Source organism: Aedes albopictus, chromosome 2 (assembly GCF_035046485.1).
Source record: "Aedes albopictus strain Foshan chromosome 2, AalbF5, whole genome shotgun sequence".
Taxonomy (NCBI): Eukaryota; Metazoa; Arthropoda; class Insecta; order Diptera; family Culicidae; genus Aedes; species Aedes albopictus.
Genome location: NC_085137.1, coordinates 206,920,385 through 206,942,626, shown reverse-complemented (window position 1 = coordinate 206,942,626; position 22,242 = coordinate 206,920,385). Strand labels below are relative to the sequence as shown.

The window sequence follows — 22,242 nt, the reverse complement described above, 5'->3', positions numbered from 1 at the left end:
ACAACTTTTTACTTTTTTTCCCTGTCAACAATCACGTGTACATGAGAAAAAATCCAAACAATTGTGACAAGTTTGGATACTGAAAACTAAAAAGTAATCAGAATATTTCGTGTAATACAGGAAGTTTGTATTCTGGGGTCAAACCTTACATTCATCGAGACAATTCCTTTATATTTTGGTTGAAAACAAGCACACGTATACAGGGTGTCGTCCACTCATATTAGAATATAAAATTTGCTGAGTTTTCCAGGTTTTTTTTTTCCAGGAGGAAGGGGTTAAGAAAGTTTTTAATACTAAAATTGGCAGAATTTTCATATTTTTTTATGTTTTCAAAAATTATACAGAAATATGATTAAAAAATTGAGTAAAATGTGCAACACGGAGAAAAATATAAAGTCATATCAATCATATTACGGTCCCAAACAAGCATATTTGTGCATTGACTTTTATATAATCCTATTTTGAGATTGTATCACGCACAATACAATAGGTCAAACAATAATGGAAGCTTGAATTAATCAGAATTGAAGCATTGATGAGAGTAAGGAGTATGATTCATTCAACCATATTATGCTTACATCATCAATATTTATGGTTGATGGTTTGACAGCTCAATTATTCTCATGCTGGATTCAAGCATGTTTATGTTTAAGCTGACCCTCAACTTGAGGGTTGAACTAACTATATCGAATGGTTGATTTAAGAATACACTAAGAATCATTCAAATTATGTTTTTTTTTTATTTTTTCATCATTAAAAGCATTATATTTAGGATAAACACGATTAAATTATCGTTTATAAAGTACCTATTGCAAATATTTGAGATTTATTGACCAGTAATACTCATCAAAGTCCGAGGCAATTCGTTATCCACTGCAATGGCTTTGTGGTGGAGGCAGTTCTTTGCGTTCAATTTGTAGCCTTGAAATTTTATTCCCGTCGGCTGGAAACGAAATTCATTGAAATACGCTCATTGAAGTATAACTTACGTTTTATACATACCCACGGATTTCGGAAGAATTCGGTAGAAATGAAGTCGTCTCTTACAGCTGCCGCCGCCATGATGAACAAATTTATCAGCTTCTTTGTGACTCAGTAGATAGCAGCTAAGAGTGTTCAAGTAATGGCATATATTCTTGGTTTAAGCGTTGGATGGTTGATTTTTAGAAAGGTTGATTCAAACTAAATATATGCCTGGTGCAAACATCAAATCATTGTGAAGTAAGTATATAATGCTATTATACCAAGGATATCCTTGAAGCTTGGAAGAACTTTGGGAAAAGTTATATCAAACACGCAAAATTTTTGTCCGTGAAAACTAAATCCAAGAAATTAAAAAAAAAAAAAACGAAAAGAAAATCGGGTTAAGTACGGTTCCTTTGAATTCCACTAAGAATTTGCATCCTTTGACAGATCGTATTTCGACCTCAACTGTAAGGTCATCTTCAGTGTCTTGTACTTGACTCGAGTCAAGTACAAGACACTGAAGACGACCTTACAGTTGAGGTCGAAATACGTATCTGTTAAAGGATGCAAATTCTTAGTGGAATTCAAAGGAACCGTACTTAACCCGATTTTCTTTTTATTTACAGATATTCCCCTAACAAGCCCAGTTTAATCATCATCAAAAAAAAAACGGTAAATTCTTGAAATTCATGAAAAAAATGAACTTTTTGGCATGAAATTACATTGACATTTCCACTGAAACTTAGGAATAAGTTTGAAAATTCCTTTAGATATTTGTTTAGAAATTTGATTGAAAACCTATCCCGAATACCAATTCCGCAATTACTTTGAGAAGGTTTCTCGAAATTCTGTCCATGATTCTTCTCTGAACCCCTTCCAAAAATACTCCTTCAATTTCTACCGAAATTTCTTCTTTAAATTCTTTCACAGCTTCTCACACAATTCTTACGGCGAGTTCTTACTTGAATTTGTATTCTTGCAGATTTCCTGGAGTGTTTTTGGATTTTCGCCAGTTCTCCCAAATTTCCATCTAAAGGGTTTTTTTTACCCATGATCCCATAAAAAGTTCCTTCTGTGATTTTTTTCGGTGTTATTTCACTGAGAGTTATTCACTGGGTTTTCTACCAGAGTTCCTCCCAAAAATTCAGCAGGAGAGTTGCACGGGGTATCTGGAGCAGAACCTCACGGGGTTTCTTCTAGACGTTTTCCCGCTATGCTTCCAGAGTTTCACGCTGGACTCCCTCCAGAGATTCTTCAAAAATTTGTCCAAAGTTCCTTCCGAAATTTCTCATAGTATTATAGTTTATCGGAATAGCTTTTCAAAAGTTTCTCTCGGACTTCTTGCGAGATTATTTCAGAAGTTCTTCTTCCAGAGATTTTTTTATACTTCTCTCGATTTTTCTTATAGGATATCATCCGTAGTCCATCCCGTGATTTGTCTTAGAGGTTTTCATAGTTATCCCTAAAATAAAACTAATATTTTCACACGGGATTACTGCCTGAACTCTTTTCCTAGATGCCCTATTTTTTTAGGTTATCTTCCGAAATTTCTCTCAAGATTTCTCAAACAGGTTTTTGCGGAGTTTCTCGCAATATTTCACAAAGATTGGAATGATCCCTGCCAGAACTCCTAGAGTAACTATTAAAGAAACCAGATAAGATGCACATATAATCTTGGGACAATGTCTGAAAGGGCTTTTGGCAAGAATCCTGGGAATAATTCCGAGAAAATCCGTAAACAATCTCAGGAGGATCACTATAAGAAAACCTGTAAACCACGAGAAAAAGCCTGGAAAACGCTTTGTCAGAAATCACGGGAAAAACTCAATAGAAATCCCAAAATGCACAAAACAAATCTTGACAGAAATTCCAGAGTAAATTCAGAAAAAAAAACTGAAAGACATCCCATGATTCACACCGGAAGGAATCTTCTGAGAGAAGTCCCAAAAGAAACTTCGAGAGAAATCTCACCCAAGTAACATTTTTAAGTCAAATAGCTTGGTTTGATAACGGTTCTCATAAACTCTACAAGACCAATTAATCATGAAAACGTTATGTGGACAGACAAAGCTTCAAATTAAGTCCCGCGAGAACCTTTAGGAAACATCCCGGTTGTAATCCAATAGAAATCCAGAGAGAAAGTGTAGAAGAAAGCTTACGGAAATCTCTTGAAGAAATATCAGGAGAAACTCCTGCAAAAAATTTGGGAAAAACTCCGGAAGAAATTTTTTGAAAAACTCTGGTAGAAATCCCAAGAATAATTCGTGTGGAAAATCTGGGAGAAATCCGGGGAAGATCTCCTGTGGAAGTCTCTAGCACGGTCCCAAGCAGAACACAGGAAGAAATCGCGGAATATGTTCAAAAGAATCCCAAGAGAAATTCTGGGAAAAATCAGCGAAAACTTTTTATGGAGATCTCGGGAGAAATCCTGGAAAAACTTCAAAAAACAAAAAAAAACTATGAACTCTCGGATACTCCACGAGGAATTCTGAGAGCAATACCGGGAAAAACTTTGGGAGAATTCTGGTAAGAAATTCTGTAGGATCCCAGCGAAAAACTCAAGGAGAAAATGGTTGGATTTTGGGAATCCTCAAGATTCTCAAAGAAGTATCACGGAAAAAATTGTTCGAGTCTTGGAAAAATGCCGATAGGAATTCTCAGAAATTCTATTGGGAATGCCTGCGGTGGTCTCTTTTTGGAATTTCTTCGGAAATTCTTTTCAAAAGACCTTAACCATAAATTCCGTAAGGAATTTCTCAGGCATTGTCTTTTGCAAATCGTTTGGTGATTCCTTTAAAATTTTCTTCAAAAAATCATTCTCCATATTCTTCGAGACGATTTGATTACAATCGTTTTCGGCTATTTTCATATACCTAGGAAATGCTTGGTCAATTTCTTCGAGAAATTCAATGAAAATTTCTTCAGAAATCCAGATTTTTTGACATTTCTTCATTTTTCTGTTTCTACGAGAATTCCTTTTAAAATTGATATCGTAATTAATTTTCTTGCATTCCTTCGGCTACTCTTTTAGAAACCATAATTTCTTCGAAAATTTCTCCAGCAATTTCAGAGGGGAATTTTCTTAGAAATACACAAAAAAATGGCCGGAAAAATTCCCCTCGAACGCTTCGTCCGAGCAAGAATTGACACTTGTTGAAACGGTTTTCGCTTCTGGCCTGCAGCAAATCAACAACATAGTCAACGTTGATGGCCACCTTTTGGACTTAGTGTTTGTTAGTCTATCTGATTATTTTGAGCTCGTCCAATCGCCTGTTACACTCATGGATGTTGACAGCTATCACCAGCCGTTCGTTGTTCTACTTAGCGCCAACAACGATCTACCTGCAGTAATCGAAGACGTAACCGCGGATGCCAGCTTCAACTTCCAGGGTTGCGACTTTGCTGCGCTGAATGCATCGTTATCCCTTGCCAGATGGGAGATCCACATGGACAGTTCGGTAGACGAAGCGCTCATGACTTTCTATGACAAGCTTCACGAGATCCTCGCTGACTGCGTTCCACGCTCTCGACACATAACTCGTTCCGTTCAGAAAAAGCCGTGGTGGACTCCCGAACTTCGTAATCTTCGCAACATTCTACGGAAGGCTCGCATTCGCTTTTTCTCCTCGAAGTCCACTGATGACAGAAGCTTCCTCCGCGACGTAGAGAATAGGTACAGTTCTCTTTTGCGCTCTTCATACGATAGTTACGTGTCTAGCATCCATTCCCGGGTGAAACATGATCCTTCCTCCTTCTGGAGCTTCATTAAACGGCAGCGTTCCGACAATAGAATACCGGCTAATGTGAAATACAGGGGAATTAAAGCGCACACTAACACTGAGGCAGCCAATCTCTTTGCCGTCTTCTTCGAAAGCGTTTTACTCGCGCATCACCAGTGCCACGTCGTGATAGATTTGTGAACATGCCGGTGTTTGATATCCGCCTTCCAACCATGCAGCTGTCTGTGGAGGAAGTGACCAGGGCTCTCGAAGATCTCGACGCCGAAAAAGGACCAGGAGCCGACGGTCTTCCTCCTGTGCTGTTCAAGAATTGCGCTGTTGCTCTTGCGGTCCCAATTACGGATATATTTAACCGCTCGCTCGCACAAACGACATTCCCGTCCGCGTGGAAAAGTGGTGTTATAGTGCCAATTCAAAAATCTGGGAGCTTCAATCGCGTCGAAAATTATCGACTTCCATCACTTCATCGTTAGACTGCGTGGCATTGCAAGAAGATTTGAACACGCTATTTGTGTGGTGCGGTGACAACGGGATGCTTATCAATGAAAGTAAATGCAAGGTTATATCTTTCACTCGCCGCAACACTTCGGTCATCAATCAGTACTTCATCGGATCGACTCCAGTAGCGCGTGTTCAGTCTATTAACGATCTCGGAGTTTTAATCGACTCGAAAGTCCGGTTCAACGAGCACATTTCTACAGTTTTTTTCAAAGCGTGGTCAGCGTTAGGTTTTATTCACCGGCATGCTTCGGATTTCACTGACGTCTACGCATCGAAAACACTGTTCTGCGCACTAGTTCGGAGCATTTTAGAGTATGCTGCACCAGTTTGGACACCGTTCCATTTAACGCAAACGTTAAGGATTGAGCGTCTACAACGTAGATTCTTGCGATTTGCGTTGCGGCAGCTTCCATGGTCGGATCCAACTAACCTTCCAAGTTATCCAGACCGTTGCCAGCTCATTAATTTAGAATCTTTGGCGGCGAGGAGAGTTAAACTCCAACGATTGTTCGTCTTCGATCTCCTCAATGGTAACATCGATTGTCCAACACTTCTTGGTGAAATTCCCTCAAATGTTCCACCGCGACGATTCCGTAGCTCAACGCTTCTTGCAATCCCGCTTCATAGAACCAACTATGGTCAAAATAGTCCTTTTTGTGCGTGTTTGAAAGCTTTTAATGTAGTTAGTGCAGATTTCGATTTTAATATGTCTAAATTAGAGTTTAAGAATAGAATAAGGAACCTAGTTTAATCAAACAATCTGTGCGTCCATGACGAAGATAGTGAACAATAAATAAATAAATGTGGAAGGAATTCATAACTTAATTGCCTGTTAAATTTTCAAATAAATTGCCGATAGAATTTCAAATGCCTATGAAGTTTTATAATAATAGTGTGGAGAGTTACTTTATTACGTTTTTTTACTGCATGCTACTGATGTGAGATAGTAGCAACGAGCAAGTGAACGTAAATCCCTTGTTATGCCACGTAAATTTCGCAAAACCACACATGCATTTTCTGAAGTTGACGTTTCATCTGCAAACAAAGTGTGATGACAGTAACGACAGATTTATTGTAACTTCTCGCAAGGGAGAAAAGTAGAAACGGCCGGTGGCTACTATGACAAGTGTAAATCTGAACTGCAGGGTGTTTTAGATGTTAATATGTATACTTCTTCAAATCCTGTTTAATAATGGGTTTTCTGTGTCAACATTTTGGTGGGTTGTGAAAAGTTTTTCCGGTAGCTAGGGGGGTCGCCACCCGAAAAGTTTGGGAAACTTTGTACTACTGTAATGAGATGGTTTTTGAAAGCCCAAGAAACTTCATTTCGTAAAATCATGCAATGCTTTTGTTTTCAACGAAAAAGACTAATATGCTAACTGCTGTAGATTTAAAAAGTATTCTAAGAAGAGCTTGGGCGACCTGGGATATGATAAAGTTGTTTCATTTCCATGAAGAAGCATATAGTTACGTAAAGCTGTATTCCATACCCAAATGCAGCATTTATATCTACGGGTATGCAGCATGTTTCTTTTGGTTTCCTTCGTGTTCAGGATGTCCTTAGATTGGAAATAGAGCCTCAAGCGCAAAAAACCTTTTTTTTTAGAGTTGAAAAGCTCACCAGACGAACACTAAAAATGTTCTTATTGTAAGCATTCATTATAAGTGCTTCACGTTTCCCCACAATCGATCCATACTGATCAGGCAAGGTGTAAAATTTCTCAAATTGTCACCTTCAACCATAGCCATATCTCACACCAACACCCCAATGGCTTCCAGAGATTTCTCCTGATCTTCTTCGTCTGGATTCGTGTCGCCTATCAAATGACATACTGAATGAAGACCACCACAGCCAGCCAACAGGATCCGCATCACAATCAGTCACTATTGAGCCAAAGTCACTATACTCGCCAATCGAATCGATGTCACCTTCAAAACAAACAAATCACACTCGAAGATTTTTTTTTGAAGACTGGAGTGGTTTGCGCCTTGTGGAGAAACTCGTTTTCGTCTCGCACTCCGTGCGTGTGAGGGTATTACACTGGGGGTGTATAAATACGGGGGAACGGCAAGATTCTTAAAAAAGGGTCTTGCTCATGGTAAAGGAATTCCGCGCATTTGACTGGACGGTGAGTTGCTTGCCACGTAGCCGCGCGGCGCGCTATCACCTGAATGCCGCGGACGACGCGCCGAGACGGCGAAGGCTGCTTTCGGAAGGTATTTTCGCTTCGAGAGGCGATAAAGAGTTGATCAAATATAAACACTTATGATTGCGAAGCGCTTTTCATGGGGGAGGTATTTAATCTTCGGGTTGATAGCGGTAAGTTCGGTATTTGCGTGGTTAGTTTAATGAAATTGTTGTGATTACCTTGATATGGGTTAGGCTCTAGAAAGGTTTAACATACTTTTGAAGTGCACTTCTGAAAATGAGTTGCTTTCAACAAGACGTCGTCGCGTCAGTGGGTGTTTTGCGGAAACGGGCAAATCAGTAACAAATTTTGAAAACGACGTATAATCAATGGCGTAGCATTGATTATACGTCGTTTTCAAAATTTGTTACTGAAATGTCGTTAGGTCGAAGGTCATCATGAAGCAGATAAGTATTAACAAATATAATAAATTAAGAATATGGCCCACTCTAGCACTGAGCTGGCGAACGCATTTTAGTGATCGCAGCGACACGGTTGACTCGCGGTCGAACTAATTTATTGCTGTAAAGCCGCAGGTGGCTTTGATTGAAAAGAAAAACGTGACAAACAATGAAAATTTTGAACGAACCAAAGACGTCAATTTTTGATGCTCCAAGGTTTCACGTCCAAAATTGTGGGATTTTGTGGATGCAATTCAATATGGGAGTTAGAAACACGGTAGGTAGTCCAGCAATGATGCGATTTTGGTGTAGACCTTGGTGTAGACACCATCTTATCAGAACAGGCAACTCAAACCCAACCCCATTTTCACCGGTCCCTGTCCCAGGAGGTGTTCTGAAGGGAATTCCTGGGTGAATAAGTTTTCAAATATCACCAGTTGTGTGGAACCCTGACCATTTTATTCTTTAAATTTGCTATTATGTAACGTAAATGCTTACACCAAACAGAACGAATTCTGTAGATAGTGGAAGCTCTGGGAAGCTCACGATTGTATCGAAATCATCCCACCCAATCGATACTCATCCTGGTCTGTCTTATCTGACTCAAGGCCGGCCCAAGGCAAACTTTAACGTTATAAGCCCCCAGATAACGAATAGAACCCAACGTACACGGCACTTCTGATTCATTAACCATTCTGATAGCCATTACAGTCCAAAAACTGTCCGAAACTCATCCATTAACCAGCGTGGTTCCCAAACACACAAAGTGGGAAACGAGTTACTCTCTTTCAATCATGCTTTCAATGAACGATTGCGGATTTCGAAATTTTAGTAGATTTGTGCTACAACAATCAACGACCTGGCACTCTCTCGAATGACGTTTGAAAAGTGATGCCCAGCAAAGTGAAAAACCAAAGCTACCTAGATTATCCTTGTTTGAATAGTTCGATTTCCTGCCGCAAGTGGGCGCTCTTGTCGGACAAATCTGTTCGCCGATCGATGGTATGGAAAATGGAAGGAGTGGGTTATCTTGTACTTAAAAATCTTTGGTATTAAGAAGGCTTGACAATAAACTCAATCAAGACATGGTAGTACACAAGTACATGGTCGCAGATAGAGACAGAAGAATCTACATTTTGTGCTGTTATTGTTGAGGTTGTGATTGATAGGCAAGTATATGCAATCGTTGAAGAATTTATGGATTATACGCTTGTTACATCTGACAATGGTGGTTCCCGAGAAACAAAAATGCCTTCTGATGGTTGTTTTGAACTAGCTTGGAGATGAAGGGTTGCAATGTTTCGATAGTGAACAAAGGTTCCGAATTTTACGTTCCGAATCCTTCAAAAAATAAATAAAATGCGATCCATTCTGTCCAACTAGTCGCGATTCACATCAACCAATTCCAGATCAAACCATCATCCATTGACAGATTCACACTCAAGATCGAGACCCGGTGCAGCTGCGTCTTCGGTTACCACCGCCATCAATCTCCCGGCTAATATTGTGACATCTCTTTGACGCTGCGCTGTCACTGCTGCATCTATAGCCCCGAGAGTTGGCCCGGCTACTCGATTGGGAAAGCCTCCTTGCCTATCCGCCAACCAATCATTATATTGCTATTGGTAAGCCATTTGGAAAGTAGGTTTAGCAGCGCCATCGTAGAGCATTGATTTTTTTTTATGCAATAGATAGAAACCCGCGCGAGAGAGAAATACGCCAGCGCGCAAAGCCACCACCGTTGATGGTTTAAAAATGATATAACGTAAAAATGAGATTCAAAGTCGTTTTGAGCGGCGGCGGCGCCATAAGGCGGACAGTGTTAATAGGTAAATTTGGTAATTTGCATTGGTTAGTTTTTCCAAATTAATTTGGTTAAGCAAAGCATGCTATGCTGGAACGGAGAGTGGCAAGAGTGTGGAAAGCAACCAGATTTGAAATAGACTTTCGTCAGAAAATGTGTATAGAATAAGACTGCAGGATTTTCTACATCACTTGTTCAAGGGGAAGAGATGATCAGATGAATCCGATGAGGGCCTGTCCATAAACTACGTAGACTCTTAGGGGGGGACGGGGGGGTCTGGCCAAAGTCTACGCTCCATACAAATTTCAAAAATTTTGTATGAATAAAAGTCTACGAGGGGGGAGGGGGGGTCTGAGATGACCGAAAAAAAGTCTACGTAGTTTATGGACAGCGCCTGATGAACGAACAACATTCAAAAACCGTCGAAAGAAAAGGAATAGACCACTATCTCGCTAGCTTGGTATCTTTTGTCTCCAAAAATATGTATGGTTGATTCAAAAGCTAATATTTTGAGCAATGAACATACATAATAACGTTATTTGCATAAATGTCCCAAAAAGTTCAATAAGTACAGAAATTCATACAAGAATTCCTTTGAAAATGTCTCCGAGGATTTACCCTGGAATTCCTGTACGAATTGCATCAGAAATTCCCCCGGGATCCCTTCTGAAATTCCTCAAGGGATTCCTTCGGAAATTTAGAGATTCGTTACAGTGCCGAACGATCTTTATGTACGAATAGTGTAGGTGTGTACCGTAATCTGCTCGGTCGCCTTTTTTTGCAATTCTGCTGTAAGTGAACCCAGAATTTTCAACTTTATTATTCAACTTCCCGAATCTAATCATCATGTTACAGATTATTTCAGTAAATCTTCTATGTGTTGCTCCAGATGTGTCACAAATAATTCTTTTATGAAATCAGGCATGAATTGCCAGACGTGTCTGTGTCTTAAAAAACCTTCACCAATTCCTCCATGATTTTTCGCACAGGGAATACTTTAGAAACTCCTCTGGATATTTATTCAGAAATTTCTCTAGGCATTCGTTTGGAGAATCTATTGGAGATTCTTTAAGAAAATCTACAAAAACTTTCTTCAAAAATTCTTCAGAAAATGTTTTTGAAACAAAATTTTAGAAATTCGTCCAAGTACATATTCAACCTAAAATTCCCTCACGAATTCTTTGTTGAAAAAGATTACGTACATTGATCCGAAAATTCCACAAAGAATTCTTCCAAAGCATCTTGCATGATTTACTTCTGAAATTCCATTTTTTTTTTCTTAAAATTATCCATGAATTGAGCAGAAATTCCTCTAAGGGTTTAACCAAAAAATCGTTCAGAGATTGCTTCAGAAATTTCTCCAGAGATTCCTTTAATAAAGCTTTCAGCGATGCCTTCAGAAACTACTCAAGAGTTTTTTTTAGAAAATGACCCAGAAGTCGCATCAAAAATTTGTGCTGGGGCTACTTTTCAAGTATTCCACCAGAAATACCCCCATCAACTTCCAATTTCTCCAGAAATTCGACAATGGATACCTCCAGCAGTTTCACAAAGAGTTTTGTAAGGAAGTTCTGTATGAGTTTTTGCAGAAATTTCTCCAAGGATTTGTTCAGAAAATCATTCAAAGATTTACACTATTCTTAAGGGACTTTTCTAGATTTTTTTCCGAAAAATCTTTTGAAAATTCCTTTAAGCATTCTCTCAAACGTTCTTCCAAGAATTTATTCCAAAACTTTCTCCGAGGTTTGTTTTAGAAATTGTTTTCTGTTGGAAAATCTTCCTGGGATTTCTTTAAAAATCTTTAAAAGTCGCACTCGCATGTGGCCTGTTCCGTACGGAACATAGGGTATCGCGCTACTTGGGCGGTGGCTTCTATATTCGTCTGTTTTCCACTATAACTCAGTCAATTTTGAACCAGTTGACTCACCGCATTCCAAAAATTGGGTCAATTAGTTCAAATTTGACTGAGTTATAGCGGAAAACAGACGAAAATAGAAGCCTACTCCATGGATTTATTTATTAGAAAATGATTCACAGATACATTAAGAATCAGAAATGCAAAACTCTTTCAAAATTTTCTCAGAAGTTTTCTTAAGTTTTAGAAATTCCACAAGAGATTATGTACTAGGGAAATTCCCAAGATTTCTTCACATTCCTTTAGATATTCCTCACATTTCTCTTCCAGAAACTGCTCCGAGGATTTTCTAAGAAAGTCTTCGAAAATCCCCCAAGGATTCTGTCAGATTTTTTTTCCACAGATTCTTTCGGAATTTAGGGAGATAAGGGTTCTTACGAAAAGGATGGAAGACATTCTTGCAGAGATTCCTGCAGATATAAACACAGAGATTTCATCATAAATTCCTCCAGGCATTCCTCTATGTATTGCTTAGAAATTCCTCCAGGATTTCCTCCAAACGTACCTCTATGGATTCCTCCAGGAACTCAGTAAAAAAAATGTTAAGGTTTTTTTTTTATTAGGAGATTTCTCCAGGATTTTTTTTTCGTTAGGTTCTCCACCAGGTTTCCAAGTGTTTTTTTTTCAGTTATTTCTTCTGAAATTGATTCTTAAAATATTTCTCTTTAAAATTTTCTTCAGAATTTTTTCAAACTCCTTTTGAAACGTCTTCAGTGATACTTTTGGAAATCTTTGGGAACTTTTTCATTCATTCATTCTTCATTCCTAGAATTACGTCAGAAACTTCAGCAGGGATTTATTTCTTCAAAAGTTGTTTCATTGATTCTTCCAAGAGTTGTTCGGGAATTGCTCAAGTAATTCCTTCATAGATTCCTCCAGCAATTAATCCATGGGAATGAACCAGTGAAGAGGCACTGAAATCGGGGAACCTTGACTATCTAGTAGGAGATTGAGGTAAGTATATAAAATTGAGTATGTCACGAGGTATGCTTCGGTGCTCCACTAAACAATGTATTGATATGTAGTGCTCCGTGTGTTAAAAGGCTGAAAACCCCTGCATTATAAGCCATCATAATACAAACTGCAAGTTTTAAACTGATTGGATATCAAACATTTTACCATTAAAAAATGTTCATAAAATCGGGGTAAAATGTACATAAAATCGAAGTAGATAAAATCGAGGGTCCACTAAATAGAGATAATATACCTGTATCAGGGCTTCAGTTAGAATTTGTCATAATTCATGGAAGAGTTTTAGTAGGAGTATATAAAAAAAATCTTAAACAGAGTGCGACGAGGCTTCAGCTAGAAAGGTTCGTAAGAGTTTTTGCTGGCTAATGCAATGCTCGTCGATTGACTACTAATAAAGCAACAGAGAGAGACATAGTTAAATGAATTGGTGAGCTCGTTTTATGCCAATGTAATATTGTAAATGTTTAGTAGAAAGGTTTCTACGTGTATCGTGAAAATTTGAGATTCTTACTATTTCTATTTAGAATTTTCAAGATCTCACAATTTCTCTTCAAAATGTGAGGTGGCACGATTGTGTGAACATATGTGTAGTGCATCATCAGTGTTACGTGAATCGCACCGCATTCCTTCCTTTCCACTCGGAGTACTTCAAGCACTTGGAACGTGTGCATTGAGGATGGCGAGACTTACAATCTCGAGGTGCCTTGTTCTAGGCTAGGTGTCAACTTTTTTTATAGCTAATTTCGGACATCGTATTTCATATCACACGAAGACGTATTTCATTTTTTCGATCGATTACTTGGGACATCGTAATGATGATCATATGAAATCGCGAAATGTCGTCAGAAGTATGTATATGGCCTCCACTTTGGTATGTATATAGCAGTTTTGTGCAGTTTATACGATTGAATAGGTTCTTATATAGTAGTGTATAACACAAATTATACAGACCAAAATGTTTACTGGGTAGTCACAATCCCCATCTATTGGTTCACTGTACAATTACGCTTGCTCTAGCCAACCATGGATTATAATAGCTACCAGGGCTGCACAATATCAGTTTCGTCAGTTGACTACTGATGCTGCGTCACTGTCACTACTTTCACTGTAGGCAAAAAATGTACCTAGCATAAAACACATGTTTTGTAAGTTTATGTTAGTCATCTAATCAGTTGCAATGATAGTGATCTAGAAGATAGCGGGTCAAATTCAGGTGGCTCTCTTTCATTGTCGTCTCTATATGGATAGACGACAATGAAAGAGAGCGACCAGATTTTGGCCCGCATTCTTCTAGATCACTATCATTGCAACTGATTAGATGACTAACATAAACTTACAGAACATGTGTTTTGTGCTAGGTACATTTTTTGTTTTAATATTATCCTAGTAAGTCTTCATTTTTAATGCATAACAAATTTTAAAGATATTCTATTAGTGATATACACACACCATCACAGCCAATCAAGTTTTGATTGAAGAAGGAACGTGACGAAGACTCAACTATGCGCACGCTGAGTTGAATTACAGTCAGCCTATTTAAAAAACAGCGATTTAATTACCAATGGTAGTGAAAGAGCGCAGCTCTGGCAGAAATTACGAAGCATAGGCCACAAATGCTCATGCTCAATAACATTTGGTGGGAATTCAGGAAGCGCAAATGACGGATTGATTAAAGTGATTCTCTCTGTATTTTTAGAGAAAATTCTTGCAGTAATTTCCATCAATTTTTTGAAGTACATAAAAATATTTTTATTTAGTATTTTTTTTTTTGTAAATTTAGTAAAAAAAATGTTTCCCGAAGGAAACGGAGTAACAAAAAGAGTGGAAACAAGTTTTTCCCATCTATGCAGCTTTAAAGCTGTTCATTTCCATAACTCACGGTGCTTTTATTTATTCGTCATCTACAACTCCTCAAATATTCACATTTCCTTTCCATTTCTCTTCGAGAGATTACACACACTGCACTCCGCCATTTATGGACAGCGCCAGCATGGACACCGTATAGTATGACGAAGTTTTTGTTTTTTTTTGTAAATATTGCCAAATCGCTCACGGTAGCAACCAGCAGCTAAGCCAGCTGGATGGATTGCACGCAAGACAAAAAATGAACGACTAGCGACGATCGAAACGCAACAAGCAAGAAAAAAACTAAAATAATGGAAGAGAGTGTTCAGCCGGCGAAGTTCAGCCCGCTGCTACTGGGGGGCTGCCAGGTTGCAATAGGTTTCTAATTCGGCTACGCATAATTACAGAACAATTATTTCCCTCCGAAACTGAAAGAGAAATGAAATTTGAAAATTCGAAACTTAAGTAACTTTTTGGTGCACCACCGCGCGCGGTGGTGGTGGTGGTTGGATTTTGCCCATAGTGTTATTTCCGAAGGCAAAGTGAACGACAGGTGTGTTTGCTTGTTGTTTTTTTTTCGCGTATACGTTTAGTTCCAGTCGGTGAGTGGTGCTTTCGCGGCGGTAAAGTGGCCGGCTTTTTCGGGAGTTGCATGACCTTGGTCTAAGTGTTGAATTTCCCGCTGTTGCTTGGCGGTTTCGGTGTGATGGGATTTTCGTTGGAATCTTGGATTAACTTCGAGAGAACATCTAGCTATGATTTTCACTATATTTTGGAATGAATATGTTATCATTATTAAATCTCAATGACAACAATTAGTGTCAAGAAACAGTATTTTTTTTTCGTTAGCACCAACAAATTATCGTCAGTCCTTCACTCAGTGAAAAAAACTAGCGAAATTCATCGAAATACCTTATGAAAATTTGCTATAACTAATTCTTATGGATGCCATAAAAATACCTTATGACAATTGATCATGCTTACTATGACAAATCTCATAAGATAGACTTATGAAAAGAACAAAAAAAATCTTAAAATGATGCAGACTGGATTCGATCCATGAACGTCGGGATCACCGAGCCCGTGTTTTATCCACACGGCTACCGGCGCTTGAGAAAATTATGTAGCTAAACATGAATAAAAGCCAAGCTGTGAGACGATTTTACGTCATAGAGTGGCCTTATGAAATTCATCCGAATCATTATGAATTATTTAAAGGCCGTTTCATAAGTTGGGCCTTATTGAAATCTTAAGGTTATTTGGCTTAGTGTTCAATCCGTTACAGCAACGGTCCTTCATTTCCTATCATCGTAAATTTTCCATCACCCGTGGCTTATACCTAATTCAATCACTTTAAATTCCATCACATCAAATCCGGCAAATCGGCCACAGTTTATGCGCAATTGACGCATCAATACCATTCGCACGAATCTTGCCACTTCAGATTTCGGTGTCTCATGGCAAACATCTTTATTGTCCCGCTTGGTCGGTCCAATGTGGATCAATCAAGCGGGAACCCGATGCCGGCGATGATGGCTGTGGATTGTGGAAACACACCTGATATTGATCGTCATTGAACCCATTAAAATCAGCTGTTGGTGCAGTTTGGAACGGTTGGGGGTCCTACGGCGACGGCGGCGTTCGTATTCTGAAATCCATATCGCGTCGTCGTGGTCGTCGAAATTCCGTGCCAAGTTGCCACAAGGAAGACACCCCATACAACAACACTCGGCTGGTGTTTATGATCGTGCGCAAGATATAAAAATTGCGCAGCCACATTAATGGTCCCATTACCGTAGACTGCACCGGTCGGTCGTTTCACGCCGTCATCGGTTTGATGTTCTGCAATTAGCACTTGGTTCAATTTACCTTCCTGTATTGGTGATGGTTCTTTTGTTAGCCAATTTTCAGGTTCTGGTCGTTTAGGTCGTAGCGCCTTATTTGTTTTGCCCTTCTCAGTTAGAACTGAAGACGATTGTTGTAAATATCACACGATAAATTAACCTTGTATCGAGGTTCTATCGTTTTAGATTGATGAACTGCACCCACGTTGTTTGCACCATTTCATTGCAGAGATGGAGATTTGATCATCTCACTATACAAAAATCCAGCTCACTACTTTCAATCTAGTACTTCACTGATTGCGTCCTATTATTCATATACTGTAGAACATCAAGATATGAATTCAAAAACCGCTGTCCCAACTCTCAAAATTCCTTAAATGTTTTTGATCCGTGCACCTATGTCAATTTTGGTTTCACCTTCGTTCGTCTTTTGACTACCAAGATATTGAAAGCTTCCAACATTCTGCACTGCTTGCCTAGCCACCGTATAGCTGGTAGAGCTAACCGTGTTTACATCAATTGATGAAGTCTTGTCACTAAGTGAGGGGTGGTCGGCAAGATCATGAATATTCTTCACAACAAAGCGCCGTTGAACTAGGAGACCAACGTCACCCAAGAATCGAACCCACTAATATCAATTCGCTAGACAACTACATCAACTCCTCTACGCCACGGAGCTAGTTGACCATCTCCATCCCCTGGAAGGCGTAGTACTGAACTCGATTCCACATGGTTCGCTTTTTTTCACAATACAAATCTCATTCGGATGGAATAAGTTGAACACATGTCACATGTCTTTGTTATGTACATGTCTGTCAAAGCAGAGAGGATTGTGAAAACTGTGTGTGATAGTAGAATCGAGTTCAGTTCTACCCCTTCAGGAGATAGAGATGGTCGAGTGGCTCCATAGCTCAAAGAAATAGCAGCACCCGTCTAGCGAATGGGGAGTTGTGGGTTCGATTCCCACCGAAGCATTTGGAATTCTTCTCGCAATCCAAGTCTCAATTTGTTTATCAGACACGTGTTTCTGTTGTGTACATACATTGGTGTTCTCGTTCATCTGCCGGGTACGTTATTCAACAACTTATCTGTGGGTAGGAAACCCCCAAAAGTTTGACTTACGGTTGTCCCACATTTCAAATTTAAAATTTTCGAGTACCTGTCTTTCCTGGACAACCGGCCATAAATCATACATTTAGAACCCAATTTCTAATTTTGTAAAATAACCCTTGGAAGTTATGGTAGGTACTGAATAGGTTTCTCTACTAATTTTAACCAACGCTCTCGGAAATGTGTCCATGCCAATTTAACGTGGAACATAAGCTTCGTCTAATTCAAATATTCCATATGATTTATATTATTTTACCATCATTCGAAAACAGATTGAAAGGAAATATTAGACAATATTGCTATCAACAACTAAACAATGCAGCACCAAGCCACGAGGTTAATAAAGAGAAATTTACTGCTGCTGAAACAGCAAATTTCACTCAACATCCGAAATAAAAAAAAAAAAGATTCCATACCAGAGTAGTTTATCTCTGTTGTGGTCAGTAGTGCAGCGCCGCTGCTATCGCTAAAACAATGGCACGTTTCTACAAACTCCGGTCCGGCACATAACCGGCCTCGGCATATGTATAACAAGGCGTGATATTCAGAGCACATAGCCCCAGCGTACTTAACTAACAGCAAACTCCATTTATGGCGAGACGAGCATAAACAAAACTTCTTCGCTTGGATATTTACATACATACATTTTTTTCCTTCAGCGCTCTGGGCTCAAGGGCGGAGGTGGTAAAACTCTGCGCCGCCGCGGCCGCTTCCTCGGCGGTTTGTATCTTCTGCGCCACCGGTGGTGCTTGGTTGGTGGTTGGTTTCACTATTCCATGTCAGCGCCGCCGCGCACATATAGCAAGCAGCAATTCACTATCAACAACTATCACTTTATGCTATCAGCTCGTATTTTTCTTCTGTTTTCTTTTTTTTTTTTTTTGGTACGACGGTCTAGGAACCACTACTGCTCTGCAAACAGCTCATAAAACGTGATGGAAACGGCTTATTGTTTTCTAACCTGATGGCGATACCGAACCGAGAACAATGAATTTCACTGATGTTGAGGAGGCCCCCCGAAAGCCACTTTTCTGCTAGATTCAACAGACCAAACGATCACCGAGAGGAGCCCGAGTAGAGTGGACCATGTTTGTGTGGAAACAGTCTGGAAATTTAAACCTTAACTTTGAAAGTTTTAGCGACCAATAGGATCTGCTGAAAGTTTGAGTTTGCTTGGAGTACGGGAAGCTCAAAACTGGCCAAATACAGGGGGTGGCCAAAATGTTTGGGATAGGCAACATTTTTTTTTCTCTCACAAATAAGTTCAAAGTTACAGCTTACTTTTCATAGAGTGCATCAAAAATTCTCAAATTTTGACTGTCAACCTATTATATGTGCATCAGTGGTACAAATTTGAGCACAACAATTGGTGAGATCTTTCCAATATTATTTATTTATGATTAATTCTACTTCAGTATATATAAGCACTAGCTTACCCGGCAAACGTTGTATTGCCCATTTCAAGTGTGGTGGTGTAGGTTTTTTTTTTGACAAAAATTTAAGAAAAAAAATCTCATGGAAGTTTTAACATCTTTGCCGTCTAAAAAATATTCAACAGTGTGACTTGTAAGGACAGGCTGTTTTTGGAATAATTTCAAATCTCAGACGGAGTGAACAGTTCAAGAAGCAGGAAGTAAAACCTGAATGACAATAAGGGCATGATGATAATTCGGCATGAGGAGCTTCCGATTCAATGATCATTCGACCTAGAAACGTTCGGTCTAATGACCATTGACTGGACACCATTCACCAGTTATGAATAAATGTATGTTTCATCCGTATGAGTTCCCCCCTTTCCAGAGTGGGCGGGGGAGGTCTCACACTATCACAGAAATATGTCTTGCTTTAAAAAACTTCTACATGCTAAAATTAGTTCCATTTGCTCTATTACTGCCCAAGTTGTGCCGAAATTTCTGTTTCATTTGTGGTGTTTTTTTTTCAGTACATAATGAAAAAAAATACCTGTATATGTCGATATCGAGTTGATGAATATCGACTCATGAGGTTGTTTATCTGTATTAGAATATATTGTGATTTCTTTCGAAAGCTTTAATGCAACTCCCGACCTAATAAACTTTATTTATTACAAACTACATATTCTGAATGTATAGAAACCCATTTGGATTTTATAATTTGGTGTTGTTTTAAAAAGTAAAAATCTTTTCAATATACTGTAAATTTGTCTAGAGATTGTTCAGAAAAGTGTTATTTTTGAAAAAGGCATTAGAAAACAATACATTATAACGTACGTTTTTTTGCTGCATCACAAAATAGAATTATGTCAATTCTTGCTCATAACGACAATGCAAGAATTAGCGGTGAATTACATTTTTTGTCATTTTATAAGATTTCCAGCTCCAGGCTTGTTCACTTCAGTTTCAAGGCTGATTTACATATTTCATTATGTAAATTTATATTATAATCACGAAAATTTTCGTAAATTGTCACGTAATCACAATGGCCGCCACAATTCTACGGTTAATCTGGCTTTTTCGTTATGTGTATGATTTTACGCTGCATTTAACATTAAACTTTTTTCAAGTATGTTCGATTTGTGAAAATTACCTTTGTGTCAGACTTTTGCCTCAATTTTTAAAATTCTCCGTACACATGAGGATTCAGTCCATTCACAACCCTCGGTAGGATGTTCTAAACGATCACCTTTGTTCATACTTCATTCTAACAGGTTAGTTTGTTGGAAGTACCTTCGATTCCCGGTCTGAAAGTTTAATTGTTTCATTGGTTCTACGGCCATTAGCCCTGATCATGCAAGGTTAGCGAGCTTTCATTCGTTTTCCTTTGGTCCTGCGTGCGGCGTCGGTATCTACCGACTATCATTGGCACAACCACTGTGATTTCACGTCACTTTACGTGCTGGGGCAGGAGACGAAATAACGCTTAGTAGTCCTACTCCAACTGATTCTAACCTAGCTCAAACCGGACCTTTTCCGGAGCCGTGCGGGTTCCGGGGTCAAAAACGAAATAAATATAATCCTGCGCGCACATTGCTAATTTTGACATGTTTGTTGAGTAACTGGCTGTCCCGGCATTCGTCGTACTGCCTGCCTACTGTGTTTTTTGGCATACAGCTCCCTTTGGGACGTCCCCGGCGAAGTCATTTGTATGGGAGCCCCCGTTCCAGCAACCGGAGAGGTCTCACACCAAGCTAAGAACCTTCCCCGGCCCCCAAAATACCCACGTACAAAATTTCACACCGATCGGTTCAGTAGTTTCCGAATGCATAGCGGTCAGACAGACAGACAGACAGACAGACAGACAGACAGACAGACAGACAGACAGACAGACGGAAATTCATTTTTATACTAGCTGTCCCGGCAAACGTCGTTCTGCCTGCCTACTGTGTTTTTTGACATGCAGTTCCATAGGGACGTCCCCGGCGAAGTCATCTGTACGGGAGCCCCCCGTTCCAGAGACCGGAGAAGTCCCGCACCAAGCTAAGAACCTTCCCCGGCCGCAAAAATACCCACACACAAAATTTCACACCGATCGGTCCAGTAGTTTTCGAATCCATAGCGGTCAGACAGACAGACAGACAGACAGACAGACAGACAGACAGACAGACAGACAGAAATTCATTTTTATATATATAGATATATAGATATAGATAGATATATATAGATAGATAGATAGATAGATAGATAGATAGATAGATAGATATATATAGATTTGTTATATAACTACATTTAAGTTGAAAATTCGCTATTTTCAACATCCTTTCATCTATTGGAAGCTGCTTCAGTTCTGGGCTCTTTCTAAGTTGATGAAAGGATTTATAAATGCTTGCAAGGACTTGGCCAGGTGTGTGGAGCTGAGTGGGTCTATGACATTGTAGATAGTAGCGACATCAGCAATGCCAATGGATATATTCAACTTTGTAACTCCATCCAAGATTTGTGCAAGTATTCATGCTATGCTATGCTATGCTATCAGTGGTACAAATTTGAGCTCGATTGGTTAATCTTTCGCGAAGCTAGAACCGTTCTCGTAAAACACTATTTTTAGACAACTTTTTTTCAACATTCATATCTCGGAAACCAGTGCACTGAATTGAATGATATTTTAAACGTTTATCAACAATATATTAATATTTCAAATAGGTAGGTACTTTTTGAACGATCAAAAAATATATGATGGATTGACACTTTTTGAATCTTTTTCGAAACTGTAATTTTTTTACATTTTTTTTTTGTCATTACATTTTAGTTTTGATGTCCAAAAATTTTCTACTTCTGTTCTCAAGATTTGGGTTAAAGGAAGAACACATTTGGTAATTTTTGTGTGGTGCTGTAAATTTGACTTATTCTCCTCTGTATGGGTGAAAATGTCAAACCGGTATAACTTTCATTCGTCGTGAGAAATTAATACAATTTATAACGTCGTATTATGTATCAATATATTGGTGATAAACGTTCAAAATTTCATTCAATTCGGTTTACTGGTTTCCGAGATGACAGTTCAAAAATTAGTTGTCTTAAGGCGAAACTGGAAGCATTTCCTCACTTTTTGGTTTTTGATTTTTCATTAAATAACGAACCAATATTTTCAAAATCGGTTTTCGTACACATGTAGAGTATGGATCAAGGTATCTTCTGAATTTTTTGTGGTGGAAAATGTTTTTCGTTTTTGCGGAAACCATTTTTGAATAAAAATAAAAAAATCAAAAACCAAAATAATGAGGAAATGCTTCCAGTTTCGCCTTAATACACCCGATCATTTTTTTTTTTTTTTTGCGAGGGTCTGCTTTTTGCTATAACTCAGTCAATTTTCAACCGATTCTCATGACATTGTGTACACATGTAGGCACGATTAGTACTATCAGTGTACAAAATTTCGAGAGAATTGGTTAAAAATTGACTGGGTTATAGCAAAAACCAGACCCGTGCAAAAAAGAATCGGGTGTAAAACGGTTTTACTAGAACGGTTCTAGTTCGCGA

The 22,242-nt window shown here is 38.9% G+C and overlaps 1 protein-coding gene across 8 annotated transcripts in view; it reads right to left on the bottom strand.

The window, feature by feature from the left end:
- Nucleotides 1-22,242, bottom strand: part of LOC109404231 (serine/threonine-protein kinase 24) — a 261,291-nt gene that overhangs the window by 98,024 nt on the left and 141,025 nt on the right. For 2 of the 8 annotated variants that reach the window (XM_062851038.1, XM_029869077.2), the window contains exon 2: nucleotides 17,928-18,248. The exons of 4 other annotated variants lie outside the window; for them this stretch is intronic. The gene's annotated coding sequence lies outside the window, so the exon portion shown is untranslated. Of the gene's footprint in view, nucleotides 1-17,927; nucleotides 18,249-22,242 lie in introns of those variants that run through there. 2 more of the 8 variants (XM_029869079.2, XM_062851039.1) reach the window with 2 other exon arrangements.